The following is a 7,998-nucleotide window of genomic DNA, read 5'->3' on the forward strand; positions in this document are numbered from 1 at the left end:
TGTTCTTTGGAAAAATATCTATCAAGTCCTTTCCCCATTAAAAAAAAAGTTTATTTATTGTGTGTGAGAGAGAGAGAGAGAAGGAGAGAGTGAGCACGAGCAAGGAAGGGGGAGAGCGAGAAAGAGAGAGAAAAAGAATCCCAAGCAGGCTCCACACTGCCAGTGCTCAGCTCAACGCAGGGCTTGAACTCACAAACTGCAAGATCGTGACCTTAGACTAGATCAAGAGTTGGAGGCTCAACCGACTGAGCCAATCAGACACCCTACCATTTATTTTTAATTTTTTAATTTTTTAATTTTTTTGTTGGCCTCTGAACTTTTTATTGGCCTCCTGCTCTCCATAGGTACCCTGCTTCTGCTGCTTCAGTGCCTCAGAACTTTGGTATCGTTGGTCTTAGGACCTTGCTGTCCACAATCTTGTGGGTGGTGGTCATCTAGATGGTTTACAAGGAATTGCTGCTATCCAGGGCATCACCAAGACTGAAGTCCTACCTGTGTTCCAGCAGGCGACGGTAGGTGGTGATCTCAGCCTTCAGCTTAAACCTGACATTGAGCAAGGAAAGCCTCATACTCTTGGCCACTCTTTGCCCCTGCCCCTCTGCCTGGGCTGGGACAGCTCTGACTCCAGATGCAGCAGGACCCTGTTGAGTTGCTCCATCTGCATCATGTAGTGGGCCTCCACCTTCCAAGCTGTTCCCCAAGCTGGCCTTCAGGTTTCTCATTGAGTGCAGGTTGATTTCCAAGGTCTGGGCTGTACGTCTCAGCTCCATGAGGGTCATCTCAACTGATCCTATCTTAGTGGTCTGTGAGGTAACCACTGTGGTGCTCTCCTCAATCTTCTCAGACCAGTACTTGTCCAGCTTCTCTCGGTTTTTGAGCCAGTTCATCATCCTGGGCCCGGATGTCCGCCATGATTTTGCTGAGGTCCTGAGATTTTGGGGGCATCCAAGTCTATGGTCAACCCAGAGTTGACAGTTTGGTTTTGTAGACCTTTTACTTCCTCCTCCTGGTTCTTCTTCATGAAGAGCAGCTCCTCCTGGAAAGCCTCAATCTCTGTCTCCAGCTGCAGCCAAGTGACATTGGTGTCATTAGTTACCTCACAGAGGCCATGGATGTCACTCTTCAAAGACTGGCACATGGCCAGCTCCATCTCATACTTGATTTTGAAGTCATCATTAGCAAGATGGGCATTGTCAATCTGCAGAACAATGTGGACATTGTCCACAGAATTTTCAAAGAACTGAGCCTTGATGGTCTTGAAGTAATGTCCCCAGTTTCTGACCTGGGGTTCTTTCTTCTCTAGGTGTTTCCAGATTTTGATCTCCAGTCTCTGATTATCAGCCTCCAGATTCCTCACCCTCTCCAGGTAGGAGGCCAGATGGTCATGCAAGTCTTGCATGGTCTCCTTCTTGCCCTGGATTTCCCCTATGCCCACCAGACCCCTGGCTATCCTGGTGGCCATGTCCCAGGCCCCCAACCATCCTGAAGCTAGAGTAGCAGGATATGGAGATCCAGGAGCTTGAACCCTCAGTGCCTGCATAGACCCTGGCTGCACTGCTGACTGGCTGAACCTGGTGGCTGGGCGACTGCACTGAGCCCAGGGACCCGTAGTTGGAGGAAAAGGTAGAGCGGTTGGTGAAGCTCATGCTGTTCCAGGAGTAAGAGGAGAGGCCAGGAATCAGGCTTGGGCCACCACCCATACCATTTTAAATCAGATTTGTTATTGTTGAATTCTAGGCATTCCTTTTATATTTGGGATATTAACCTGTTATCATATACAGTAAAACCTTGGTTTGTGAGCATAATTCATTCTGGAAACATGTTTGTAATCCCAAGCACTTGAATATCAAAGCGAATTTCAAGAACCAATGGCCCAGTTGTGATCATGTGATGTTTGGCATCATATACTACTCATATTGCAAGACATCACTGGTTTATCAAGTTAAAATTTATTATAAATGTTTGTGCATCTTGCAGAACAAGTTACTCACAATCCAAGGTTTTATTTATATGACTGGCAAATATTTTCTCCCATTCCATAGGCTGCATTTTTACTCTGTTGATAGTGTCCTTTCATGCACCAAGGTTTTTCATTTTGATGCAATCCAGTTTTCTATTATTTTTCTTTTGTGGCGTATGCTTTTGATGTCACATCCAGGAATCATTACCAAATCCAACGTTGTGAAGCTTTTCCCCTGTGTCTTCTTCTAAGAGTTTTATAGTTTCTCTACCCAACATAAACAGAAAAGGTTTTGCTTTAGATAAATCATTTCTCTTCTTCCTTTTTCTTTTCATGTTGTAATCCCTCATGTTCCCTATATTTACCACAAAGTGGCTAGCTAATCTGAGAATTTAACCTGTACCAATATTAATGTGTTTTTCCTATTGGTTATTTATGGCTACATTAAACAACAACAACAACAACTACCTCAAAGCTAAGTGACTTAAAACAGTGATGCCATTTACTTACTAACAAATCCATACTCAGCCAGAGTAGGCTAGAGTGGCTCAGAGACTGATAGCTGTAATTCTCTGAAGGGTCACTCACTCACTCACTCACTCACTCACTCACTCACTCACTCACCTGTGTGGCCTTAATGCTGTCTGGGTGGGACTTCAGCTTTGGTTGTAACCAGAATACTTGCATGTGATGTTTCCATATGACTGCTGGGCTTTCTTATAGCCTGGTGGCTGGGTTCCAAGGGTGAGCACATAAAGAAAGAGAGATAGAGATTAGAGAGCAGGCAGGAGCCATATGGTCTGTATGAACTAGTTTCTGAAGTCATGCCACATTCCTTCTGTTGTTCTCTATTTGCCAAGCAGCCTAGTCCACTTCAAGGACAGGGAAAATAGGCTCTGCTTACTGATACATGGCTGCAAGGTTCTGGGAGAGCATTTAAGGCCAGGAATATTGCTGTGGCTATTTTTGGAAATACAATCTTCATACCTCACAATAGCAATATACAAATTCTGAAAAGGCAATATTAAAAATCTAAAGAAATGATTGTCAAAATGGGAGTTTCAGGCAATAAAACACAGTTTTGGCAGAGATAGTTAGACAGCCCTTTCAGTAACATTAGGTAGGCAACCACATATTCTATAATACATGGACCAGTTCAAAAAGGGAACAATGAGCTTTTCTAAGGACTATGTGAGTCAAGCTGTCTACACAAAGTCTTGCAAAGTAGAATTTATTTTTGAAAAATCACTAATCTTAAGATTTGAAGAGAATGTTCTAATAAGTTTCCTTATCATTGCTGCTTAAACTTGTGTAGAGATACTGTCATTCAGAATGGTCAGGATGTTATCAGTGTGGGTTCTTTTTTTAAATTCTGAAGCCACCTAATTATAAAATTAGTAAAGATTAGACAGTTTGAAAGATGAATGTTGAAAAAATATTATGTCAAGGAAAGCAGAAAAGGACATGGATTTGAAGGTCATCTAGAATTCTGTGGAGAGTGATTCTGTTGGAACTGAGTGCTGAGAATATCAACAGTGCCTTATTCATGCTGTTTTTGAACTTAAGGTCTAAGTGATTTACATTTGGTAACCAGATCTTATTATTATTTCTACTATGTACCTGTCTAGAAAGTTACTCGTAACTGGGGGAAAAAGAACTACTCCAAATTTATACTGTTTGTCACTTTGCCAATCAGAAAGTTCTACAAATGAATACTTTTGATATTTTTTGCAAACTCTAGTCTAATTACCAGTACCAAATGCTGACACTCACTGGAACAGAGCATTAAGTGAATATTGGGTTGTGACAGCTAATTATTCTGATTTAAGAAGGAGTCTGTTTCTTCATGCTCTTAGTCACAGACTGTTATAGTGAGACATTGTTTTTCTTTGTTTACTCCCATGAGTTTTAGGTTAATGGTTAAGTAAACCCTAATACTATCAGTTAACCAGAATGTTTGACTAACTCTCCCTTGTCATTGCCCCAGACAACAGAGCCTTTATCTTATATGTAAGCTCAAGACCATTGTGGTAGGTACTGGGAGTTCTTGTTACATAAGTGCTGACGCAAGTTACCCCCAGTTACAATAGTAGACATAATATGAACATATTCACTAATGAACCAAGCACTTATGAAATTAGTCTCATCTCAAAGATTCTTTCACTCATTAACACTTGTGTCTAGCCCACCCATCAGGTCAATGTCTTTGTCAAGCATAATATATAATGTAAATAGGACACAGATGGATTACAAAATTAAGTTGCAAACCTTGTAAAAAGGATGATGACAGGATAGATAATTCAGAAGGGAATGATTTGAATATCAAAGGATAAGGAGGGGCCCTTGGGAAAATTGATGAAACTCTAGTATATTTTGCAAAAATTTTAAAATTGAATATGAAGGAAATACTGACTTAGGACTCTCATCAACTTTATCAAAAGAATCATGCCAGAACTAAAACAAAATCAATCCTTAATTCATTTTTTGTTTGGTGTATTAGGACATATTTGTAATTACAAACTAACTTTTATTTTTTTTTATTTTTATTTTTTTAATTTATTTTTTAATTTTTTTTCAACGTTTATTTATTTTTGGGACAGAGAGAGACAGAGCATGAACGGGGGAGGGGCAGAGAGAGAGGGAGACACAGAATCAGAAACAGGCTCCAGGCTCTGAGCCATCAGCCCAGAGCCTGACGCGGGGCTCGAACTCACGGACCGTAAGATCGTGACCTGGCTGAAGTTGGACGCTTAACCGACTGTGCCACCCAGGCGCCCCACAAACTAACTTTTAAATATAAGATAAAATTACAATCTTTGGTTTCTCTTCTCATTATGAATGTCCCTATAAAAATTTTTTTCTCATTATTTAATATGAATTTCTATTCCACTTTTAATAGATGTTGTTTTCCTGTTATTAATTATCCTCAGATAATGAGGACATCCTAAATCAATGCTCCTCATGTTGGTAGTTTTCTAAAACCTATATTCAATTATTTATTTATTTAATGTTTATTTATTTTGAGAGAGAGAGAGAGAGCGAGAGTGAGTGAGCTTGAGCAGGGGAGGGGCAGAGAGAGAGGGAGACAGAGAATCCCAAGCAGGCTCTGTGCTGTCAGTGCAGAGCCCAACATGGGGCTTGAACCCATGAACCATGAGATCATGACCTGAGCTGAAACCAAGAGTTGGATACTTAACTGACTGAGCCACCCAGGCACCCCTAAAACTTGGATATTGAAACATTAATTCTCTCTCCAAGACTACAATCCTGTAGACACTTCCTAGTACCAAATACTAGAGTTCACACCCTCCTTTAAAAAAGTTTAGAATTACAGCAGATTTCTAGAATGCTAGAGTCTGACATGACCTAACATGTCACTGTTAAGTGACAATGCACCTCTGCAGCCCTCTGTTTTCTTGTGGAAGAAACTGAATTGTCGTCTTGTTCCCCCGTAACTGCTCCAGTAACATTGATTCTGTTTTCCCTGACTTGCATGTGTGATCTAAACATAAATTCCTCTGCTTGAAATGTCTTCCACCTTCTTTTTTCTACCCTTCTCAATCGTTATGGCCCTTTAAGATAGTTTTCAAACACAGCTTCTTCAGTGAAGAACTCCCTAGTTCCCAAAAGAAAAACAATTTTTTCTAAGTTTTTACATCATTGGTCTTATACATTTGACAGTTATCATCTTTGTCTTCTTAGCACTTACAGTAACAGCTAATTCCATCTACTTCTGTGACTCAAATCCCCTATCCCACTTTTCATCCCCTGCTTATGTTCATTAGAGACAAAGCACTGAACATTGTAACTGCCTCTTCTTGCATTTACCTTAATATTTTATTTTGTATTTTTAAATGGACTGTGGGCAATCATTCATCTAAGAGCAATTTTGCCCCCCAGAGGACATTTCACAATGTCTGGAATATTTTTTAAAGTTTATTTATTTATTTTTGAGAGAGAGAAAGAGAGAGAGTGAGCGAACGAGCATGCGCAGCTGGGGAAGGGCAGAGAAAGAGAGGGAGAGAGAGAATCCTAAGCAGGCTCCATGCTATCAGCACAGAGCCTGATGAGGGGCTCTATCCCACAAACTGTGAGATCATGACCTGAGCTGAGACCAAGAGTTAGATGTTCAGAGCGCCTGGGTGGCTCAGTTGGTTAAGCATCTGACTTTGGCTCGGGTCATGATCTCGTGGTCTGTGAGTTTGAGCCCTGTGTTGGGCTCTTTGCTGACAGCTCAGAGCCTGGACCCTGCTTCTGATTCTTTGTCTCCCTCTCTCTCTGCCCCTCCCCTGATTGCGCTCTGTCTCTCTCTCTCAAAAAATAAATAAACCTTAACAACAACAACAAAAAAGAGTTGGATGCTCAACTGACTGAACCACCAAGTTGCTCCTGGAATAATATTTGATTGTCACCACTGGGGAAGAGCTATGTCTTTTAGTGGTAGAGTCCAGGGATGCTGCCAGATATCTTCTAATGCACAGGACAGGCCCCACAACAAAGAATAGTATGGTCCAAAATGTCAGTTATACCAAGGTGATTGCACGTAATGACCTTTGCTGTGTTAGTGATCAGACAACTGGGGATATATCCCCAAACCTTTTTCAAAAATTATTATAGAACTTCTTAGTGAGGATTCATTTTCTCCACTAAGGGATCCTCTAATATTATGCCTGCAGAATAGAAAAAAAAAGTTTAGCTGACAGTGTTTTGGGAGTGAGATAGGGAGGGGGAATTCTTAGTCCCCCTGTTTCCAGTTAGGTGCCCTACCCCTTCTCTCCTCAGTGCCCAGTGTTCCAAAGTCCAGGATCTCTCTGCTTCAGTGTCTTTATAGAATAAGTTCTGCAGTGTCCTGTGGTGGTCTGGGTAAAGTAAATTCCTGGCTGTGGTGTGGTCATGGGGATATGGGGGTTTAATGACTCCTTATACAGATTTTTAAATGATCACCACATCTCACTCTGTTTTCTGAGGTACCTGGAGCCTTCAGTTCCTGTATGCTTCTCTCTTTTCCTTTTCTCCCTTCCCTACCCTTACATCTGTGTCCTTCCCTCCTTCTTCCTTTCTTTCCTTCTGTCCCTCCTTTCCCTCCCTTCCTTTTGTCTTTCTGTCTTTCTCTGACTGAATAGGTTTCCTTTGGGGGTATAATCTTTTTCCTGAAGTCAGGTTTTAAGCTTTCTCCACTCTGGTGAATCAGTTAGCTTTTCATCTTTCAAAAATGTGTTAACTTCTTCATCAGCTTCCTTCCATTCTCTTTGCATTTTAGAATGATATTGTTTGTATTTATTTTACTATTGATTTACTATTGTATTTATTTTACTATTGTTTACGGAACACCTGTATTCAGTCAGCCACCTTAGAAGAAGTCCAAAGTGTCCTTAGTCTTTTTTTAAAAATATTTATTTGTTGAGAGAGAGAGAGAGAGAGAGAGAGAGAGAGAGAGAGAGAGAGAATTCCAAGCAGGCTCTGTGTGCTGTTAGCGCAGAGCCTGATGTGTGAGATTATGACCTGAGCTAAAATCAAGAGTTGGATGCTTAACCAATTGAGCCACCCAGTTGCCCCCAAAATGCCCTTAGTCATTTTGCATGGCTTTGGAGTATTGGATAATACAAGATTCTTTTAAGAATGAAGTGATTCTTACTCCAGAGATTCATTTTTTCCCCTTTTTTCTGGCACAGGGGGTGCGATGTACATGCAAAGGCAGATAACCAGAGAGCATACACATCAGATCTGGGACAGCAGTGTTCACTGGAGAAAATTCATAGAGACAGAAGTAGCAGGCAGGTTGTTAACTTTTGTCCACTCATTCTAGGGCAGTACAGAAGTCTAGCAAAATCAGTATTGCCAGGAAGCAGAATTCTGGGGCTACTGAGCTAGGTAGGCAAAGTCCCTTGTGCACCATTTACATGGTAGCAGTGGAACTGCCCACCTCAGGGGGTCCTGCAAAAGCAGACAGTGAGGATAGTGGCAACAGTCACAATGGACTGAAGATTAGATGACTTCTGTCGATTTTTCAGGTGCTGGTAAGCTCCCAAGATTCCCAT

The 7,998-nt window shown here is 41.3% G+C and overlaps 1 pseudogene; it reads right to left on the reverse strand.

Moving 5' to 3' along the window:
- Positions 1 to 210: 210 nt before the first annotated feature.
- LOC101087967 lies at positions 211 to 1,831 on the reverse strand (annotated as a pseudogene).
- Positions 1,832 to 7,998: the final 6,167 nt, after the last annotated feature.

Source organism: Felis catus, chromosome A1, assembly GCF_018350175.1.
Source record: "Felis catus isolate Fca126 chromosome A1, F.catus_Fca126_mat1.0, whole genome shotgun sequence".
Taxonomy (NCBI): domain Eukaryota; kingdom Metazoa; phylum Chordata; class Mammalia; order Carnivora; family Felidae; genus Felis; species Felis catus.